The sequence below is a fragment of the Orbicella franksi genome, chromosome 9, assembly GCF_964199315.1.
Source record: "Orbicella franksi chromosome 9, jaOrbFran1.1, whole genome shotgun sequence".
NCBI lineage: Eukaryota > Metazoa > Cnidaria > Anthozoa > Scleractinia > Merulinidae > Orbicella > Orbicella franksi.
This window is the reverse complement of record NC_138153.1, coordinates 18,689,615-18,713,391: the sequence shown is the minus strand read 5'-3', so window position 1 is coordinate 18,713,391 and position 23,777 is coordinate 18,689,615. Positions and strand designations below refer to the sequence as shown.

The window sequence follows — 23,777 nt, the reverse complement described above, 5'->3', positions numbered from 1 at the left end:
TCGGCGTTGTTTACAACCGTGTAATTTGGCATGATGAAACTTTAGCAACACTGGAACCAGTAAAAAATATACACAGCTCAATGAAAAATACGTGAATACTAGAAAATAACGCGTACTCTTTACTAACCTTAATATTTGGCCACAAAATCGCGTCAACATCGTCGCTTGATACCAAAAAAACTCAATGATTAGAAGACAGTCAACGTTCTCCCACTACCAAAATGGCCGCTTATTCTCCTTCTCAACGTTTGGTCGCAAAAAGTCCTGGATAATGCTGGCCAGACTCTATGCGAGACTGGAAACAACATATTTTCTTTGTCCGCGTATAAGGTCCACCATTTTCCCTACTAACAATAGCTTCATGACGTCATGACCGTCCTAATTTATCGGGATATTCCGGACTGAACACGGTTTCTCATGGATGTATTACTAACTACTTAATAACCGAGAGTGAGGTCGTTACGGGAAAATCTCAAACTGAGGTCTTGCCGTATTGACCGAGCGACAGCGAGGTCAATACGGTAGGCCGAGGTTTGATATTTTTCCGTAACGACCGAACGGTCGAGGTTATTAAGTTGTTTATTATATGGCTCACGAATTGAAGAAAAAAAAAATTATTCGAGCGGAAGTCGTCAATTTACATCCGGCGATGCGCGCGTTTACCGATTCATTCATCGTCTCAAACCCAGGGCAAAGCTACACAGTCAGTGAACTTCACTACTGTAATTCTTTACTGGAAAAATGATTGTCACAGCCCTCAAAAAGGTATTTTAGTATCGTGGAGCCACAACTTGATGAGGGAGTTTTTCCAACTTTTGTGGTCAACGCATATAGAAAAGACAGAAAGTGCTTCAAAATGGTCCAAACCAACGGTCTTTCGGTGAAAGAAAATACTAATGCTTCAGAATGCACTGTTCAGAATAACTCGATCTTCGCATTCGCTTTCGACAACATATCTTGGCCTTCTTCATTCTGGACTTATGAATGAACTTTTCAAGCCTTGTGAGCGTCTAAAACTTCCTGCAGGTATCAGAAATACTGTTACCGACAGAAACCGCCCGATTGTTTACATCTGATGATCCTGGAAGCTGATTTTCACTCTCTTGTGTTGAAGCGAGGGAATCTATTTGATGAGAACTGAAACGGAGTTCAATATTTCGGTAATTATTGTGACTAAGATGATAACTTATAAGTTTCTTCGTGGTTTTCTGCTCAGGATACGTGACACATCTGCCGATGGTGTTTTTCACTTAGCGATTTTAGCTTTACTCAACACTCGGCAAACTTTGATTGCTTTTCACTAGTGCTCGCCAAGGTTACCGGTAAGTCAAAAACGACTTCTATATAAATTTTAGTAAGGAAAAATCCCTAAACTTTTAGCTACTCGGAATTAAATTTACCTCTCTTACTGTTTTTAATCGGCTTTCATCGTTTCAATCCGCTTGAATTTTCCGAGCCGGGCTCTTCCTAATTTGCATAATCCGTAATCGGCCCGTGGGCATTACGGGAGAATAATGCCCTACAATTCAGTGACAATTAACCAATCAGAGCGCGCGCTATATCGCCTACAAACACAAGCCATATAATAAATAGTAAACAGTGAATTGTAAGTCTAATAAGGGCGGAAAACAGTATTACGACATTGAGCTAAGCTACCCTACTTAAATGCCCGAAGGAGGATTTTTATGTGCTCTCATATTCCCTACCTATTGGAACAGAAGTAAAAAATAACTGAAATCCCTTTTTTTCCAGAAAGAAGTCTGAACGGAATTTTATGATTGCAGAAACTCCAGTAACTAGAACAGCTTTTCCAGTCCTGTCACGACAGAACAATCCAAGTGTTTGGTCTTTGTCGTTACTTATCTTCAAATAGTCATCCCTAAAAATAAAAGGAAAAAAAAAATATTTGCGACACCTCAAAAAAAAATTGTTAATCCGGGGACAAAATAAAAACAATATATCGTCTCTACGATATGCTTTGAAATATACCATCACAGAAGAGGTAGATTGGTTTGCAAAGTAAATAAAAATATAATAACGAAACGTAACATTCCTGTTGTCGGTCATGTACAGAATCATTCGTTCCAAGTTCTTTACACTAGTAATGTATTAATGTTTACTTTTCCAGCCGCTCCGTAGCCAAAATTTTAAAATGCGTTTTTTCAATCCTGTGTGAGATTACAATTTAGCTCGTGTGCCAGTTTTCTACAGAAAAATGTCCAACATTATTTTTTATCAAAACTATGTATTCCGCATGTCCAGAATTGTATTGATATAGTTTTATCATTCCTCACCTGCAGGATGAAAGATACCCGACGTTGAAATAATGAAAGTCAATTTTCATCGCCATCCCATTTGCAATAGGAACTACGTAATTACAATCCATATTGCTTGGATAGTTGTTTGGATAGTCAGGACTTGAAAGGACATTGTCTACCACTGAGCCACATTCTGTTAAGAAATGAGTTATGTATATTTTATGTTTTCTTTCCAATAAAAAAATGTAACACACGGACACCTTAGACACTTTGGAGACCCCTTGGACACACAACATCTCAACACTGGCGTCGACTATTCAATGGTCTACATTCGTCTCATTTGACTGGGACCAATCTGTGGCGGGGGAACTCCTCTTAAGGGACTGATCAGAATGTTCAGCTAGTCAAACCTTTCAAGGGGTGAAGGGTCTCTACAAAGTGCCTTGCTTTGCACTGCAGGCTATGTTGCTATCTTTAAAGATCATCCTGCAAAAATTCACTCAGTCATAGTAAACAAGTATTTCCATTTTGCTCACCTTTTATGGCAAGGGCGCTGTCCTTTTTATTCAAGATTAAGGCTAGCAGCAAAAAAAGTATTGTCATCGCGTGGTTGGCCTTTTGAAAGGAACCCTCCTTTCTGAGGAAGGAGAAGACAATAAGATAAATCCACTTTGTGTAGGCTCAAAAGTTAAGTCTCACTATTTAGGGTATGGATGAGGCTGCTGAAATCGAAGTTATCACTTAGATTTTAGATGATTTCTCAGCTATCAGTTAGCATTTTTGATCAATTCTCAGCCATCCATAACATTGACAATTTATCTTGAGGATTATCGACTCGTGTCTTACTCGATACATTTCACTAGTATTCGGAGTGCTGCGATAGAGTAGAACATTTGTAGATTATATCTTCACATTACGGATACGGATCGCTGACAACTGGCTATTATTTACACTTTCTCAAACTCGTTGAAATGAAAGGAAATCATAACTGTGACGGTGTTTGGATATCTGATGGGTATTTGTGTCGATTGGCAAGGGATGTCAAATATATTTTTTCACCATATTTGCAAACATCTGAAACCTCGTCGAAAATGCTGAGCTACGAGTCATCTTTTCATCCCTTTCCTCGATGTTTTGGATATGCATGATATGTGGTGAAATACGGTACCTCGTGTTTGACAAATTTGACTGACAAATCTCAGCTATGAAGGGATTTCGAAGGACACTTTGGATCTGAGAAGAATGACACATAATGGAGGACAAGCCGGACCTACACACCTTGTTATAACAACTCAACCGAGTGAGCCTCCTGATCTAAAACATTGATTTACAGTGAATTAATCAAACTTGACGTATAACAAAATGTTATCTTGTCACTTCGCTTTTAAAAAATGAACTTAACCATTATTTCCAACGCAAATGTTCTAGTCATTTAAAAAGCTTTTTCCTCTTACCTTCAATTCGTAAAGCTGTTCTCACTTTGTTCACCAACTAAGCCAGTACAAAAACCCCAGAAATTATTTGTTAAAGGGTGCTTCAACCATTGTGTTCAGCGAGAGCAGCTTGCAGGCCGCGTTTGAAAATTCTGGTAGGAATTGAATATGTTATTCGAGAGGAACAAAGAAACAATTAAATGCACTTCTTCACCCGAGTGACCGATACAAACAGCCGGCTGCGAGCCTAATTATGAATTTTTAAGTAGACCCGCGGAATATATTTTTACATGATGTTTCTTGTCTATAATTCTTGTACAATTCTTTTTAAAACAATGTGAGTCACCCTCTGACCTTGGAGGGTAGTTAGTTACATACTATTTCAGAGGGAAAATTTTGTAAGTAAATACGGTCTGAAAGTGATTTTGCTGAGAGGTCTTCTTCTCAATGGACAGATGGTGACATATTATTTTTTATAGTTTACGACCTTGCTCGCCATGAGTCCTCCATAGCTCTGTGGTTAGAGTGCCCGACCGGTTTTTCTGGAAGATCATGAGTTCGACTCCCGTTGGGGAACTCAGAAAATTTATTTTCTGAGTAATTCGATTTGAGAACGATTCTTCATTTATATTACATTTTAACTGATGATTTGCCAAAAAGTAAAAACTGAATAGCGCATCTCAAGGTAGATAACATTAGCTTGTTTTGCGAGGAAAAAGAATTTAGTCAAAAATAACTTTTTTCTTCTATGACTTTATTTATTTAGGAGCTATGCTGCCGCGGTAATGGGCAGCTAGGTAAAGTACTTGGTTGTGCCACCTTTGAAAGTTCTTCGGTCAATCTTCATTATTCTTGACACAAAGGGGCAGGTGGGGGTTTATTTTACTTTAATAACTGATCTGTGATAGGCTAGGCTCTTCTTGTCAGAATTAGCAAAAAAATTTCTCTTTCAAAGAAAATTGAGTTATGAAATTTCATTTTTTTTTTGTGGTGCATGTCCTATTGATACAAAGATGATCACACTCAGAGAAGTAGATGCTTCATTTCAAACCATTTATTTCTTCGCGTGGTTTAAGTTGCTTTCATAATTACTACGTATCTGAACTATTGTCGGAAAATACTGATATAGTTAATGTTTCACCTGGTACATGTACACAGGGTGTTGAGAATTTTTCAGATAAGTTCAATCTGGTACTCGGAAATTGTCGGCAGAAACTTCAGAAACGGGTCAGTGCTTTTGAATGACTTGTCAATCATCCGGAACACAAAGTGAATTGTGATCAGAAAAAGTAGCTAAATCGCAAAAACGAAACAACCAGCATTTCTTTCGACGAAAGTGAGATTAAAGACAACTTCGAAATACTCGCGAAGGAACCAAGTTAATAAGGTGACGTCAGAATAGCGTGCTCTGTTATTTGAAAGGTAGGCAGAGCATAAGCGCGACACAACCCTGATGACCGGGCGGTCAGTTGACCCCACTACAAAACAAACTTAATTCTTAATCAGTCATGTAGCATTCAATAACCAAATCTTCAAACAACACTACAATGATATATAATTAATTTGTCTCCCCAAAATCTCACTCTAATGTTCCGACACGGCCTGCATCGCATTACACCGGTTCTGCAATCTCGCTAAATCAGCGGTTATCACCTCACATATAACCAAGTGGTCTATTCAGCTAGAACATGGTACAATTAGGCAATTCAATTATACATAATTTGACTCCTTGTTATCCCTCAAGATCCTCATATATACCGCTTCTACTTCCCCACACTGTTCAGGTTTTACATTTTAAAACTTTTCTGTAAGAGTCTCGGAAGTGTTTCTGCATCAAACCGTAGATCACAGGATTAATAGCGCAATTTGCTGCACCAGTGTAAAACATAATGAGGTACACTTGACGCTGTAGTTTGTAATCTCCTCGAAGGGTACCCAAAATCTCGAAGGTAAAAGCAGGAGTCCAACAAACCAGAAACGCCCCTAAAATGGCGAAAAGAATTTTGGTGATTTTGACTTCTTCCTTGTACGATCTCATTGTGTCCACGTGAAGAGTGCTGTCCGCAATTTGAGCAAAATGAGCGCGAACTTTGCGAAACACTTTGTAGTAGCAGAATACCATAACAGGATATGTTATGGCAATTAAAATTGACTAAGAACTGAGAAGAAGAGCCCGTTCTTGTGTAGTTTCGTTCTTGCAGACGAGGCAGGCCGAAACACCAGGATGAAAACAAAACCGCTGCGCAAAAAATGGAATAATAAAGACTCCAGAGAAAATTCCACAAGCAGCTATCGATAGCAGAGCGTTATTTTTAGTGTATATCTTCTGATAAATGTTCGCCGGTCTAACCATTTTCACGTAACGATTTAGGGCTATTAGTGTCATGTTCAAAAGCGAAAAGCTTGAATAGCAATATGTTAAGCTGCCTTGTATCTGACAGATCGTCTCACCAAATGGCCATCTCCCTAGAATCACTACAGCCAAGTCCAAGGTAACACAAAGTAGTGTAAAAGGCAAGTCTGAAGCTGCTAATGCAATGATGTGGTAATTTTGCGTTTTATTACAGAGTGAACGAAATTTGAACATTGCCAAGCAGAGAACGATGCTTCCAATTAATGCTGCAGTTATGATGACGGCGACGACAGACGATTCTACGACAATTAACCATGTTTCTCTGTTCCAGAGAGATTCTTCGAGGTTCCTTTTCCTTTCAAGTGCTTCAGCCATCTTTACAGAAGGGGAGGATGTCGCATTTGTCCTGTTCCAAATTTCAATTGGCGAAGAATTTGAAGATGAGACCGTTGCTAGCCGTGTACCTTAATTGCATATTTAAAGAGTTATGTGTTCATCTAAAACGTTCTAAACAAATTCAACCCATGCAAAGTTTCACGAATTGGAAAAATTGCTAGTCCACATAGGATAATTCAGATTATTATGTCCTTAACATATTCATTTACGTACTAAAAGAATTCACCCCATGCAAAGCATCAGCGAATTGGAAAAATTGTTTACGTCAAAATAGGATAATGCAAACTTCGAAAAAAATTATTTAGAATGTTGTATGTTGTATTCCAAACATAACAAATGATCTTTTCCAAGACAAGGTTTATTTGTGACATGGTCATTACTAATTCATTATATATAATAACTTTCTTTTTCATGTTGTAGCGAGTATCAACAAAAGCCTAGTCCTTTATCTATCATTTATCGCCAGCGTAACACATCAAGACTTTCGCCTTTGCGCTTTAGCTAGAAACTAGTGGCAACCCCTAAACAGTTAAAATTATTAATGCGGCTTCATTTTGTGATTTTTAATTTAATTTTTTTATATATGTATCTATAGACAATAATCTTAGGGAGAAGCCGTACGACCTCAATCCACCTTTGATGAGATATCAGTCTTGTCATAACAAATTTCAGACAGCAAAACTCAAATACGCAAACACACAATAAAGGTTGCACTTATAGCGGAGCTCCGGCGGCCAGAAGGGCCGCCAAGCGGAGCCCCATACTCATACAGGAAAGAAAAGGAAACCCATGAGTTGATTTTCTCATGGTTATCATGGCTAGCGGTATTGCTCGTGGGCCCGTACGCACGACGACGACGACGGAGTTGCCCAACATGGCGGCCATACTCCAAATAATAGGTTGACAGAGACATGCAGCCTTGGTTTACCGTGCACTTCCTTGGTATTGGACATCCACGATATGATCAATTGACACCTGTCAAAACAAGGTATCCGCTGACCAGTATCACGTGACCATATCGCGGGCTCAAGTTTACAGCTCCTCGAGGTCACATGTTTTTTTGAAGTTTATCGCTGATCAAGTGCTGGTTCTAGATTGGATCGCGGGCTCATATTGGGTTAGCTTGTTGGACACAGGGCAGGATTGTTCGGAAGTCGGTTTACGCTAACCCAGGATTAAAAGTTAATCGAATTATAACTTTTTCTTCTATACAAATGTTTTTTGCTGTTTTGTTTTGTGTATATGGTGATTATTAAAACTCAAAACAGAATGCCAAACAATATACAGAAACCTCAGCGCAAAGTTTCAAAGCTCAAATGAAAATTCTACCTTTTTCTGGGTTAGCTTAATCAGGCTTTGAACAGCCCGGCCCAGGAGCTACGCTTTTAGGCTGGCCTAAATGTATATATTTTAATTTATTGGTTTTCATTTAATTTTCATTCCCCTCTGCCACGCCAAGGTAATGAATGATTCGATAGTTTTAATAAAAGACAACTACAGTTGCGCTAGCAATATTCCCTGTAGAAACAGTTATGCAGTTGATACTGGCGCCGATGGAGATTGAGCTCAGTACTCTTATCTGACAATACCAGCCTTATAACTGGTGCAGCATGTGTTTTCCTTTGCAATCAAACAGGAGCGGTGATTATCAAAGAGTCGGTGGCGTCTTTGGGGTTGGTGATTTTTTATTGGATTTCCATGCCCAAAAGTTTAATTTACCTTAAAATAATTCAGTCTAATAAAAGAGAAAACTGATGCAGAACTTTCTCGGTAGAGAATTCTTTATTGCTAAGATATCACATAGCTTAACTTCATTCATTTTAAACGTTTTGTGATTATCGCGATTCACTGTTCGCTCAACTAGCATAGGATATATATCATGCGATGAGCACTGGAACTTTAGGCGGGAAGACTGGCGGACTTTACCGAAGATGTGGAAGAGATTTGAGCCATAACAGATGGTGGAAAATATAAAGCCGTTTGCCACTCGGATTGGTTATTGACTTTGGCAGTTTCAAAGCATCACTGTCGATAAGGGCGCTGCAACAATAATACAGCTGCTATGTAATCAGATTCAGTTTTACCAATTGTATCTCCTTATATTGATATGTGATCTGGTCCTTTGTACAGTAGAAAAAGAGAACCAAACAGTTGATGTCTTGAGTGGAAAGGAAATTTTTATAATCAAAATTTCATTTTAATGAAAACTATCTCTTTCTATTCAGAGAAACAGCTGCTACAAACACGGGCATGATCAGTAAGGCTGTGATCAAATTATCTTCCGCAAATAGACGAATTTTCCTATCCAATTCAATTCTTTTATTTACACTATATAAGGGCATTTTAGATACATTTTATAGCGTCAGTGTCGATAAAAGCTAGCAAGTTTGATGTTATTCAAGAATTTTGATGTCTCAAAATAGTAAAAAAGCGTTAAGAAATGTCAATCCGTAAGGTAATAAAATTTATAATGTGAACGGTGGCCAAAGTAGCAAAAGCTTTTTGGTTAGCCACCACCATGGTCAAGTAAATGGCAACAAAAAAGTTAATTCCGCTAAGCTACATATAGATCTACATACACTAAATTACAACATACATACACTACATTCACACATACTATATAATGGTATAAACAAAAAGCAAAATAAAACATGACTGCAGCAAAATCAAGTTTGATTATTCAATAGGTGGCATGTGCACTCTTTCTTAAAGATGTTGTTGGGAAAAGGCTTAATTTTGAGGGGTAGAGATTCACAAATCTTTGAGCCAGAAAACCTGTAGGTTGACTTACCGAAGCATGCAGCAGAGCATGGTTTACACGAGCAATTTTTATGTGACAAATATAATTGATTGTGTAAATGGCACACGAAATATTTGTCAGGAATTCAAAGTTGAGTACGCAAGTAAAGACTTTCGACAGTAGAGACACGCAGAGATAAGGCAGGGCTGCTTAGTCACCCCCGAAAAATATGGTGCTTACGAATATATTTAATAAGAGATCATTTCGAAATACATTTGATAATGAATATTAAAAGAATAGAACTACGACGTTTCGAAGTCATCTTGACTCCATTATCAAGTAGAGGTGTTAGCTGTAGTTTCGAGATTAAATACAAATAAAGGTGATAGAGTATATTAGAATAAGAAGTGTTTCGTTGTCATTGGTGTTTGACGTGACAGTGCTTGTGGTATATGTTTAAGGATGGTGGCTACTAAATATAAACGCTTCTGCGTCAGGTTAGGACCACGCGGAAAAAGTAGTTCTTTGCAAGGGCTATTGGAATCTACAAAGAAAAAAGGGAGTAACCACGCATTTTTTTGAGATAATTAGCCTTGAATCTCAACAAAAATGCTGACATCAGCATTTTTCTGAAAATAGAAGGAGAGGATATTTCTTCACAGCTCTCTTTAGAATTCGCCTTTACATACAGAAAAGCAAACACATTTATAAAGATCTGAAAACTACATGGTAAATGGTGACATAAAAAATCAATCTTGGTATGTTTTTGATAACAAAATCGTTGCAACAGCACTTTTAGCGTCTCTCACAGCCTTCCTCTGTTTCAGCTAAAATATAGTCTAAATATCTTTTGCTCACAACCTGAAACTAATCACGTGCTGAATAGGCTTGCCACTTTTATTTCATAACATAAAATATAGGGCTAACCACGCGTTTTTTAAAGTTATTGATCCTTTTTGAAACTTTTTGCGGTGCCCGTTACATTTTTTCCTGTCACCTCCCCCGTAAGTACAACATTTGCACATCTCGCACTTGTTTTGTGCGCGCACTACGCCATCTGCAGGTACATGTTTACAATTGGATTTCAGTATAATTTTCGACGGATAACAGCTATTTTTTCAGCTAGAAGACGTTAACAGTTAGTGGTTAGCGATATGCTGCTGTTCTGGTGTTCCTGGTTTAAGTACAGGTTCATTAAACTTGATTTGGTCACAGTAGGAAAATTTTGCTTTCAATTTAGTCGTGTACTTGGTAGCGTAGTTGATTGCGTCATGTCAACCCAGCGCGCGCGCGGGGCTTAAACCATGCCTTGCGTGATGCGCAGAACGTCTGCGCATTAACAAAAGTAGGCACCGTCCTTAAATAAATACTTTTGCACGTATTGAATCTGACTGCATGTTTAAGGTTATTCCACCGTATTGCAGTGCGCATCCCTACCGCGCATAATTTCACGCGTGATTAGCGCGCGCGCATTAAAAAATGGCAGCTTTTTCTTTACAGCTGGACCTCGCCATAGAGGTAAATCGTCATTTTCTTGCAAGCGAGTATGGTGACCTATCATTTTTTTCTGTTGTTTTGCATTGAGTAATAAATTTCTCTGTGTAAAATAAACATGGACCAATTCTCAGTGTAGAACTAAATGCAATCGTCGGAAACGTGAATTTAGCAAGCAATCGTGAGTACAATCATGGTGCTATTATAAGGATTTATATGGGTATAAACAAGGTGCTGTTGCTCCTGAACGAACATGGGGACCCCTCAGTTTTATTTCAAAATTTAAGTTCCTGTAATGTAAACAATCAATAGGCAAAGTTTCACAAAAATCTCAGTGCAGGTTCTATTTCAGTGGAATGACCTTAACTTCGGTTTCCGTTCACGAATAAATAGCATTTCTTGAATAAGGCAGCCCAGTTTTCCTCGGCATTTCTTAAGAACGGAAAACATTTCCGCTAGGTCAGTGAACGCTACACCGCGCACTTCTTTCATATGCTTGCCAATGACCGAGGCTTTATGCTCTTCTATGCGTTGATGAGGATGGCGCAATATAATCCGCATCGCACGAATCACATTTGAAATTGTAAACAACGCATTCATGGTTGATTAAAGCAGGTTTCTCTTCCTGTATCTTAACCTTTTCCTCGATCTTACAACCAGTCTTCACAAGTCGCAAGATCTCGAAATCTCGAATCTACAGCTAACACCTCTACTTGATAATTGAGTCAAGATGACTTCGAAACGTCGTAGTTTTATTCTTTTAACGAACATATTTGCCACATTTTATGTGACGGGTCGTCTACGCGAGCAATTTTGCACATGTGGCAACTTTTATTTGTCACATAAACGCTGACGCGCCAGCTTGGCCAATTTCCCTCGTCTACACGAGCAAATACAAGAATTGCCCCGTGAAAATTGTCACATAAAAATTGCACGGGTAGACCAGACCTAAGGTTTAAAGCTCGGAAAAGGTGCGACTGGAAATTTATTTTGCCTATAAATAGTATTTAGAGAAATTGTAATTGAAGCGTGTAACAAAGCTGTTTATAAAACAAGACACAATAAATATAGTTAAAGAAGAACTAAAGGTGCCCTTAAAACTGGAACCGGTATTTCAATATGATATAGGGAAGATATGCGTTTGGAAACACCAAAATTTCCAGACTGAAACATAGAAGCTCTTTGTTTCAGCAGACATTGTTTTCTCTGGTTAGCATATTAATAACCATAGGTGACGTCTGAGTTTAGACGATATAAGATAGAAACTGAATTTTTTCATACGAGACAGACAGGTCATTTAAACGTTCTAATTGAGTCTCCCTTTAATAATGGGGGAACAAAATCGCTTGAGATGTACCAAATTCACTGTTAAGCAATGCGAGCAGCAGATTTGTCAGTATGACAATGCTTTAGGAATGAACGATGTCGTAGACGCAACAGTAGCCATAGTCTTGTGTCATTCACGCTATTTAATAATGCAATTTTGACACGAACTAAGTCCAGACCCTTTCGGTTTCAAAACGTCAGCAACTTGACAGCTTGTGCGTTGGTGCCGTGCTTCCTTCTGGTTTCGAACCAGTTTTTCGTCTCCAGAGCTATTCGTTTCGAATCTTGATACCTGTTTGCAAATCAACAGAAGACTTGAAAACATTTCAGGGAATTTTTAACATGGCAGATGTTCATCTTGCTGGGGCGACTCTGCTCTTGGCCCTACTGCGAATCTGTGCAGGTGAATTAGACAGAAGTTTACAGAATGTTTGTAAAATTGTTAACTGAGTGGAAAGTATGCGAAATCTTTTAAATCGATAACTCAGCTTTGAGGCTATTTTCTTACGATTTCGGAGGTTGCCACCGATATGGCAGTCTGCTGTATAGAATCCGTGTTGTACCAAACATTTGTTTAGCGATAAATACTGGAATTTATTTTCTATTTTGATTTATCCAACGTTGCAATATTCGTTTTCCGTGCCGACTTAAGTGGAGGTCATGGACGCTTAACTCATTGCAAAAGTTTAAGAGTGATTTTCTGAGAGTGTCGAGAATCGGAAGACAGTCACGAAAAATCGATTTTTCGTTTATTTTGCCAAAACATACCTTTGGGTTAACTTATTCATGGTAAAATAGTTTAAAGTTCCAACGATTTATTTTACGGCCAAAATTTAAGAAAGTTCGAAATTTGCATATAATGGCGGTTTTCGCGGCTTAAAATGTTCAGAATTTCACGCTTCTTTACGAAAACAGCGGGAGCGTAAAAACAATCCTATGAAAACGAAACTTGGCACAAATATTATTTCATTCTTATACTTTAAAATCGTGTAATAAGTTTCTTGAAGTTTTGTTTGCAGCTTTGTAACGAAGGGTATTTTGTACAGCCGCCATTTGTGTCTCTTGGTAAGGAGCAAATAAAGGCCAACTTTGACTAGTATAAATGGCCTCTGGTATATATCATTTGGTCAAAATATCTACATTTTAGGAAACCTTGGTTAATTGTTTGTTTCACCCGAAAAGTTATAGCTCTGGGAATTAACATGTTCTCCGTCGGTAAAATAAAATGTTACGGCATATAAGCGAGTTCAAATTTATGCAAATCACAAGGTTATTCTTTGGAAGTCAACGGTTTAAAACAGGAAACAACGACTCACCGTTACTTACGTTCCTCCTGCTGCTATAGAAAAGATTTTAACTTCCCAGTGTCCTTGTGAGCTGTTCTGTAAAATATTTTCAGTAAAGCAGCGAGCCTAAACGGCCATAAAATTCGACAAGGTCGACAATGTTTATATTTGAGATGAGACTGAGTGGCACACACAGTCCTGGCTGTTTTCATCGTCTTGCTCAGTCGAGAGTCCTTTAAAAATATGATAGAATATACGCTTCAAACCGTAGCAAGCTAGTTTCTCATATCCATATGCCTCATGTCGACTAATGAGTAAATAAATCAGTCCCCGTACATTGAATGAACAACTCGACTGACCTCTGAGGTCAGGAGGTTACCTGATATGTCATGATGTTACTTTTCCCCGGTTTCATATTACACGCGCAACGCCGTATTTAAGGCGCTCGCGCGAAAATTTTCCAGGATAGATTTTTTCTTAATTTTTACGGCAGTCAGATGATGAGTTACTTGTGTCAGAAATGCAAAAATAAATGGGTGTCACCGTATTCGTTTCAGAGATAAAGCGTGTAGAAAACGACCTGATTTTGAAAATTCAGCATGGTCTACAGGGGCTTATAGCAAAAAATATCGAATGTGAGTCAAAGGAGGCAAATGATCTTACTGGAGAGCACCACCGCCTGTGGTTTTTAAAGCAGCCACTATGCGGGTCAGATCTCCAGACATCGTCAGTAACACGGACTAATAAGTGGAGATAAATAATGCCCTTGGCAGTGAATGCGTTATTTAGAGGCACGAAAGGAACGAGCTGAATACGCGAATCTCACGCGAAAAAAATAAGCTTTGTTCTCGCTGCTCGGATATCACCAGCCTTTGCCAACTAAAACGGCACAGCCTGTGTTTCTGTGTTTTAGTCATTTTAGTCCCTTATGACGCTCAATTTTGCTGTTATGATTAGGTTTTAGAAGTAGCGCTAATCCACCCCCACCCCACTCGCAAGAAAAGTAATTTCAAAAGTCGCTCGTGACGGCTAATACTCCCGAAAACAGAATACAATCTGCATTTGTATTGAGTAGGAACGGAAAAAGGATTTTGAAGTGCCACCCAAGCCTGTTCGCCTTAAAAGAATCTACCTGGACGTACTTCAGCCATATTACCATTAAAACGGATTAACTCTGTGCAGCTGTCACTGAGGATCATGTATTAAGTGTTTGTTTAATTTTTCACACAAAATGTCATGCTGCTCTTGACAGATATCGCAATAACTTTATAAGGAAGTGAACTTGTTTGATTTGCATTAACAAGCGCAACTTAAAACCATTAAGAGTACAACTTCAACCACAGGCAGCCCAAGCTCTCTCTATGAACTACACGAGCAACACAAACTTACCATGATTTCCACTTCAAAAATCCTCAGTTTCTACAGAGCTTTCGCCGTTGATCTTACGTTTCTTTGGTTTTGAAGCCATTTTGCGAAATCGGTCTGTATGATTGTTATTTTGCATTGTAAATTCGACCTGAGAGGAGCCTGGGTGTTACAAGAAGTTTGGTTGACAAATTGTGGTCTAGTACCCCCGCGAGTCTTCGTTTGCCAACATGACGAAGTTACCAAGCCGATTTCAACGGTTGTTATGTCGCGGATCAAACGGACACGGAGCTCTTCCATCGTTTTATCGTTTCACTGGGGACATGAAGAGCCGCCTGGCGTCGCTCGCAGGGTTGCGATTGGGTGGCTAGAGAATTGAAATGGAAGATCAACCTTTGCCCTTGAATTCTGCGGTGGATTTGTGGCCGTGGGTACGTTTTAGCCTGGGATTTTTAACTTCGTTCGGCAGGCTGTCCCAACTAAGGTGTTTCGCCTTGTCCTCTCATTATGAAGGGAAAACCGGAATTCAAAAAAGTCGCTTAGATCAAGTTCAATCGGTAAAATAACCACACCAAGAGCAAACAACACACGTATGGAATAAGGTAAGCCATTTTTATTGAGAATTTTCACTTTTAACTACCTCCATGGATATCTTGTAGAAAATCCCATATAAACCCTTATAATTCGATGCCATATTGTGTTGCTCGTGTGGTTCATAGAGAGAGCTTGGGCTGCCTGTGCTTCAACAAGTAAATAATAAATGCCTGACACTTTTTGACGCCTTCAACGACACAGGCAAATATTGAACCTCCTCAAGATATGTGATTGTAAAGTTTTACAGTAATCAAATGAGAAGGAATGTCTTCAAATATGGCCGGGATAGGAAATTGAATGGTAAATTTGGAAAGAAAATCTTAAGCCTATATAACAGAAATTTCAGATTAGAAAAATAAAAGAATGAAACAAATGTAACTAAGCCTTTATTTTCATAGAGTAAGTTTGTCACTTTTGCTAAGCGACACGAAGCGTTACTGAAAGCAGGTAGCTTGCGTTACTCGAAAAAAAAATGCAGAATTTAAAACATTATTATCTTCGGCGGCCCAGCTTTTCTTGCAGATAAACGGTTTCTTATTTTTGAGTATTTATCTTTGCGCACGTTTAGATGTGTGCCAAATGTTACTAAGCGCAAAACTAATATATAGATTTAGGCCAGCCTAAAAGCGGAGCTCCTCAGTTATTTTTCGGAATGTTGTTACTAATGAAAATAATCCAACATGTATGAGGTAAATTGCGAATGATTTAATAGTTTCAGCCGCAACTAGTATTACATCCGCAGATCAAGGTGTAAGATGGTGTGATTATGAAATATAGAGCCATGATTTCGAGGATTTCTTGGAAGCCACCAAAAAGCTTGATCACAGAACAGAACTGTCTTCTCTGCTTTTTGGTGGCATTTCTTGTTCTTTCGTACCTTATTCAGAAAGACAAGGCATTGTTATTAATCATTATATTCTTCCTTAGTTAACATGGGGACTCCCACACAAAAGAAGTTTACACATTTGTTTGTTGTGGGGACTGATTGAAATGCAGTGGTTACAATATACTCAGTCCCTGAATCTCTACCAAATAAAATCTCACAAAAATACCAAAACAGTATACATATCTGAAAAGTTGGAAAGTTTTGTTTTCTAACTTGTCCCCAAAGTTACATTTAGCCATCTTCACTATTGTATGGAGTCTCCTCCTGCTGGAAGGGTTTGCAATAAGCAAAATCACCCTCGCATGAATGGTACTTACGATATTTTTTTTTTGCTGATCATGAATACTTGCATAGGCTTCTCATTATAATTTTATTATTCAATTTCAATGTGATTTGTTCTTTTTCTCGACTGGCATTGTGGACTACAAGAGCTGTTATTGGGTTCCATTAATTAATTTTGCTATGATTAAATTATACCAAGAATTATCAGTAAGCTAAGAGGAAGTTATTATGTACATGTATTTTGTCTGCACTACACAACCAAATGCACTCCAAGGTTATCAGGCATAGGTACATTTGTCAGAAGAGCCCAGCATTTCCAAGATATGTTTGATTGACACATCAATTAAGATAATTTACAGCAAAATGGCTAAAAAATACATCAATATCCTACATGCACCAAGCCAGACATGGGGTTATAAGGCAATCATTTAAACAACAGATTGAAATAATTTATAAATTAGAGAACACTATTTCTACAACAGAATGGAACAAATTAACCTTATCGGACATTGCGAATGGCAAGGCTGTCTGTAGAATGTCACAAATTTCTCAACCCTTTCTTTCTACAAAAATGCTAATCCTGCAACTTTGCTTAAGACCCAGTTCTCCATTTCGTGTTGGCAAAATATCAATTTATGCCATGTCCAATGCAGATTATCACAAAATTGATTTAAAAGCTCAGTAAATATCATTTTAAAGCCAAAAAGCCAATTATTTCAACCATGAGTAAATTATCTCTAAGAAAAACTGATTAATTTAAAAGGAACTTAAAAATAATTAGTTAATATGTGTTTCTTAATACTGTAATGCAGTGTATCTGTCACAATGTTGCAGCTATGATATTACTACAAACAGGATGGGTTGCAGAACTGAACCTCCAAGTCAGTTTATTCAATGAACTTGGTGCAGAATCTATAATCCCATCAAGTTGTCTGTAAATCCAGAGAAACCAAACAAAGCATTACAATCATAAGTAATGAATTACTGAACTCTTTTACATGTATGAACAGTGTATGTTCCATTAATATTGGGGATCTCTCAGAAGCTGCATCCATGATAAATTGATTTGCTCCCAGATGCATTTGTTTATAGAACTTTTCACAAATTAATATCTCTGTCATAACAGTGATGTCTTTGTTCTACAACAATTAGTACACAAGAAAAATACACTCAGTAAGATATTGTTTACAATAAAAATCCTTGCCTATAAGCAATCATAAGGACCTTAAATTTATATTTCCTCAGAAATATCTCACCAGAACATGGTTGCTTTGAAAATCTTTGATGTTTTAATACAGGCTCCCCATCTTTAAACTGTTCATATATTGACTGACAGGAACAGGCATGTAATTCCTTTCTTTGATATACAGTGTACTTCATTGTTAGTTGTTTACTGAGTGTTAGTAGTGAATCAAATGCTAGGGGTTGGTACTCCAACTTTCACTGTGGCAGGCTCTGCCCTGAAATACAAAGCAAACTTACATAACTGTTATGAACTTCGCCACTTGCTTTCAAGAGCAAATGCAATTTGCTTCAAACAAGAAACTGGAACATTGAGGGTTACAACAATGTGCACAGTCCCAATCACAGGATCATCCAGGCTGTTTGGTTGTACATATAACTGTACAACTGTATATGAGTTCAGCTTCCAGAAGAAAATCAGAGTTTGTCAGGATAAATACTGATGTTCTTGCTTACTCAATGAATGAATGTGCAGTTCCAGAAGATATTCACACCCAACACCCATTCATGGCCAGTCTTTAGAAATTCCACATTAAAGTATCAGGAATCAAGAGCTCTAATAGAGAAAAAACCTCCATGTGGGGTATGAATCTTTTCTTGAAGAAAACAATGTCTGAGAAATCATTAATTACAAAATAATGTTTAAGAAACATCTTACCTTTCAGAGAATTTTTAATCTACACTGTCTGACCAGTTCATATATTTGACAAGTTGACACTGGGCGTGTTTTTAAATTTGTGCCCTTCAACTTCACATTACTATGTAGTAGCACTGGTCAACTAAAAACAGCATAATTTGGTTAATTAATATACACTGTACATTATTAGGTTGAAATATTGGTGTAGATTGTTGCACATCAACAGATACAGAAACTATTTGCACCTGAATCATAATGAGTGAAAAATCGTGCATGAGACATTTACATGTACATGTAACAGCCCTCCACCTCAGAACCATCACAGATATGACATGATATTTTTAAACTCTCTGAAATTTCAGATTATTCAAGATTAACATGTGCACATACATCATCTGGGGCAACCCTAAAACACTGAATTTGGAAACCGAAATCCAGAATCCAGAATCTGGAATCCGGAATCCGGAACCAAAAACCAGAATCTGAAATCCAGATATTATGAATGATGATAGAAATAATTCACTTCAGCAATGTCTAATAAATAAATGTGAGCAAAAATTATTTTGTTGTTATTTATTTTCTTGGCTTTACTTCAGCCACAGACTTTAATTGCTAAAAAAATTATTGACTAGTTCTGAACAACCCTTAGCTATATATCTGGCCCGGTTGTTCAAAAGCTGCATAAAGCTATCCATTGGGTACATCACTATCCAGTCAGGGTTACTGATTTTTTGGGTGGATAGAGTTACTCATAACCAGCGAGCAGGCTCTAGTATCTGTCTCTAGTGTCTGAGCAGGCTAAATAGGTGTCTAGTGTTTTTCTGCATTGGCATGTCACCAAGAGCCTTCATGCGGCTTTGCCACTCACGCCCCCAGCCCAAACATGAGAGCCTGCTCATAGGCTAAGTTACCCATCTTTTGTTCAAGCTGGCCCTGGTGAGAGCCTGCTTCTTGTCTAGATCAAATTGCTCTGAGAAGACTGGTGAGCAGCACATTAACAACAAGCTATTATAGGCTATTGCAGTGAGTTTCTGGCAGTCTTTTAGCATCTTTTAACAACATGTGGTCTGATCTGTTAGCAAGTGAGAAGCAGACGGAAGTAAGTGTGCAACATTTCTACAAATTGTTTTAATATGATGGCCGCCAAGAATATGAAAGGCTGATTTGTCACAGTATCAGTGTGGAAATTGTGTTAATCTGGAATTGGTCTCGTATCTGTTGGAAAAATCAAATTTCATATTTAGACCAGATGGGTTAGCCCTTGGACTTCGAAAGAGGGGGGCGTGACCGTCAATGTACAGGGGGCTGCCACTGATGGATATCCTGTTCTCTATGACATTTTCTATCTTGTTCAGTATCTACTAGACATAAAGGATAAACTTATACTCCCGGTAAATTGAAGATCACTTATTACACAAAATGGCAATTACCAGCAAGCTTATTTTAGACACTCGCGAGGTGCTTGGAATAAAATTAAGACGCACTTTACTGAGATTCTCATAATCATAGCCCTCACTAAAAATAACGGTTGCACGATTTCAACTGACAGGGAATTTTTGTTTCAAAAAAGGTTAAGTTTGAGGTTCTTTTCACTTGGCAGCTTACTTTTTACAGTCGAAAAGCTAAGCAAAACAATTTTCGTGTATTTGAAGAACTTATTTTCTTTGATTTGCGGATTCCGGTTCCAGTTTCTGGATTCCGGTTTTTGGTTCCAGATTCCGGATTCCAGTTTCTGGGTTTTAGGGTTGCCCCATCTTTAACAGAGTGTTTGCTTCACATTCAGTTTACACATGGCTGTTATCCAGCGTAGGCAGACTTATAAGTTTTCCTTCAAAAATATATTGCAACAACTATTGCATCTTTCATTACCTATTCTTGTGATGAAATGACACAAAATCCAAGAACAAGAAGTCATAAGCATAAAACTAACTTACGTGGTAGTGTTTACAGTTCCTCTCACTGTCTGCATATGCCGTCCATAAACTGGTGCTGCCTGGACAATGTACTCATTATTTTTCTGATCACACCTTTTAAAACGTTATATATTTTGTCCTGAAAAAGCAATACATGAAATGTTATGCCTTTGGCACTCACCAAATACCTTTACATGATGTACAATGTACACCATATCAACATTCACAATTCTTTTTACTCTCATTGTAACTCTTTTGTGTCCCTCACTTGAAGACAGGACTTCCACATTAGGTGATAATTTGCCTCTGAAATCTCTATGAATTCACAGGGAGTGATAATAATTAAATCGTGACTAATTTTAGCAAAGGAGGCGTTGAAATGTCAGATTTTAATGCTAAGTTTATACAGTAACTTTACATTACTCTTCGTATATATGTATAACCTCTCAATTATTGCACCTATAGACAGAAGGTGTGCTGGGGGAAGAAATGTTCTAAACTCTCTGAACTTTTCTCCCTTCCCTGTAATAGGATGACCATTATGAACTACGGTTCGTAACCAACACCAGCATCAGGTTATGTACACACGTGTATATTTTGTTGTCGTCTGTAATCATAAAAAAATAAAAATTTAAAATCCTCCATAAACTTCATACTCAATAACACTGCTACATGTAGCACTGTTGCTGGAATTCAATTTAAGTGAAACTGTTGCAACAGCTCTGTCAAAATTGTTTCTAGCAGTTAAGGCAGGATAACAGAACATACATGTAGCACACAGCAAAGGCTAGAGATACACACATGTTAGTTATCAGTTAGGATTTGGTGAGCTTCTGTGCTGTAGGTATGGTGGAAAATAATAGATTATCAGAAATGAAGGTTCCTGAGACATTTTGACAGCACTGAGAGGAATTAATATATAAATTCACAAAAGAAATTCTTGCCCTGTCCAGTTCTCTGTAATAAAAATATAATTTACATACAAGTCATTTATTACATATGGTTTGTGTTTAAAACCGATATAATGCACACTCTGATTGGCCAATTCCAGTGCATTATTAATACATTTACATGGTATACCTGAGTAAAATCATAAAACATTGCATGTGACTAAAATAAAAAATATAAAAAATAAAAAATAAAAAGAAATGCCTAATTCATAACAATTTAAAATACTCAACACTAAACCGAATGTAATTCTTTACTTGGGCCAATTACAGGCATGCTAAAAAGTCCTAACACAAAGTAAAAGGAAATTAAGAAAACTATTGCTTTTTTCCGGAAAATTGTAACGACTGAAGACAATGATGGAACATTCTGAGAGTGCATTCTATCAACCTGATGAGATAAAATTTAAGGAGAATTGAGAATTCACAAAGTTATATCACAATCGAATTGGTACAGGACAGGAGAAAGGAAACTGTACAGCCAGGAAAAAACTGAAACTTTCTTCGACGAGCAAAAAAGTGTGCATGTACAACAAAGAAAACAGTCAGTGACATTCATTTAATAAGTTAGTTAATAAAAAATTAGTGTGAAGAAGAGAGCAGAGAGAGAGAGAGAGTGGAAATAGCAGATCAATGTTCTCTCCAACTAAATTGTGTATATATGTATGATTGTAAAAGTTCTTCTTATTACCGAGAAATGGTCAGGGCAAGAACTTCTATTACACTGTTCAATTTACCGAGTTAATTAGTACCATCTCACTTTTTAGGAACATTTCCATATTAAGTGTAAATACCGCATTGGGAAATAACCTCTTATTAAGAAAATAGGGTCCATGTACCCCCAACCAAAAGCAATGGCACAAATAAAATGAAATAGCCAATCAAAATCAAAGCAGAGCTTTATTTGCAGACAGGATTGCCATGCATAATCGTCTACTCGACATTTTGGACCATATAAGCATTTCACCAAACCGAACTAATTGGACAGACAACAAAATAAAACGAGGAAATCTACATTATAAACACAAGATGCATATCACTACATCTGAGCTCGAGTATCAACAGCAAATCCCTTCTCAATGAAAGGTGACCGAATAAAAGAGAGGATAAAGAAAATTCGTTTAAGCTTGCGGTGTTAAAGTTTAAAAATTATTCACGCTTAAATTCGAATATTACTGAGAGTCTGTATTTTTGCCGACGGCTTAATTTAGCTTTGCAGTCATTTTATTGGCAGTAGCTTTACCAGTCTTCAACCAAATTAAACTCGGAATTCACAAAAGCATTTCGCCAAACCGAATAAATTGAACTAACAAAACGAGGAACTCTCCATACTTTGTAATCACAATATGCAAATATTCACATAGGAACAAAATTAAATTTAGCAAATCCTGTTCGCTTCGGCTTAAAATGGTTTGTAGACCTTCCTTAGTTTTCAACAAGAGAAGAAGAAATTTTAGCAGTCTACGAAGCGGCAGTGCTAACTAACTCAGAGAAAACTTCAAAACTCGCCCGGCCGTGTTTACAAATACGGTTTTGGTTAAGCTTATTTTTAGACGTGAGGTTATAAGCTTAAGTTGACGACGAAAATCGACAGAAAACTTAATTTGTTTACAACTTACAGCAACCTCCAAAGCGACCCACGTGTTATTGTTTAGAGACGAGCGAAATTAAAACGATGCAATTTTTAAAATCTCTTACAGCATGGCTTCAAATAAGGAAGACTTTCAATGGATTCCAATTGAAAATAAGCTTATATCGCCGAGGCAACTTGTTAATTTTCATAGCAAACGCAACAACAAAAGTCACTTACCGCAAGTTGGCAATTCAGTTCGGCCAGTGTAAATCTTCCGGGCAGAAACTTGCAGCAAAAGTTGTGAAGACTGAACTGAAGTTATATTTTCGATAGATCAACGAACCAACCACTTCTTTCCGCTACTTTTACTGTTTTGTAATTTCCCTAAAACACTCGGGCACGTTTGATTTCTCTTGTTCATCACCTGACCAAATCAGGTGACTTTTGAATTTTCTTGCACGGCTGCACAGCATCACGTTCGCGCGAATTTTGAACTTGGCCATGGGGAGTTCGGCAGTCTTCTGAATCAATTTGTCGGGTACTTTCGCCTTCCTTCTATAGCCCTCGTTAGCTTTGGTTCACGGCATTGTTCGGTATTATTTCACCTCCTTTCTCTAGCCCTTGACTAGCTATAATTCACGGCATTGTTCAGTACTGTCTCGCCTCCTTCCCCAGCGCTGGCCCGCTCAGTCTTTTTCGCAATCTTCTTCGCTACTTCTTTGCCTGTTAATTCTTGCTTTCTGTTTTTTGCTTCAGTGCAACCCTGTCTTAAAAATATTAGATCAACCTCCGCTATCGTTTTTCTTTAAAAATCCCGCCAAGAAAAATGGCATTCTCCCGCTACAAACCGAGGGTGCATGTCTCTGTCAACCTATTAGCTGGAGTATGGCCGCCATCTTGCGCGACTCCGTCGTCGTCGCCGTCGTGCGTACGCGCCCACGAGCAATACCGCTAGCCATGATACCATGAGAAAATCAATTCATGGGTTTCCTTTTCTTCCCTATATGGGTATAGGGCTCCGCTTGGCGGCCCTTCGGGCCGCCGGAGCTCCG

At 38.0% G+C, this 23,777-nt stretch overlaps 1 long non-coding RNA gene and 1 pseudogene across 1 annotated transcript; one reads left to right on the top strand and one right to left on the bottom strand.

Moving 5' to 3' along the window:
- Positions 1 to 5,471: 5,471 nt before the first annotated feature.
- Positions 5,472 to 6,660, bottom strand: LOC145497395 (histamine H2 receptor-like; annotated as a pseudogene).
- Positions 6,661 to 14,434: 7,774 nt separating this feature from the next.
- LOC145497238 (uncharacterized) lies at positions 14,435 to 15,585 on the top strand. Its single transcript, XR_014050667.1, has 2 exons — positions 14,435 to 15,135; positions 15,273 to 15,585. It is a non-coding gene; the product is annotated as an uncharacterized LOC145497238 (long non-coding RNA).
- The last annotated feature ends 8,192 nt before the right edge of the window (positions 15,586 to 23,777 follow it).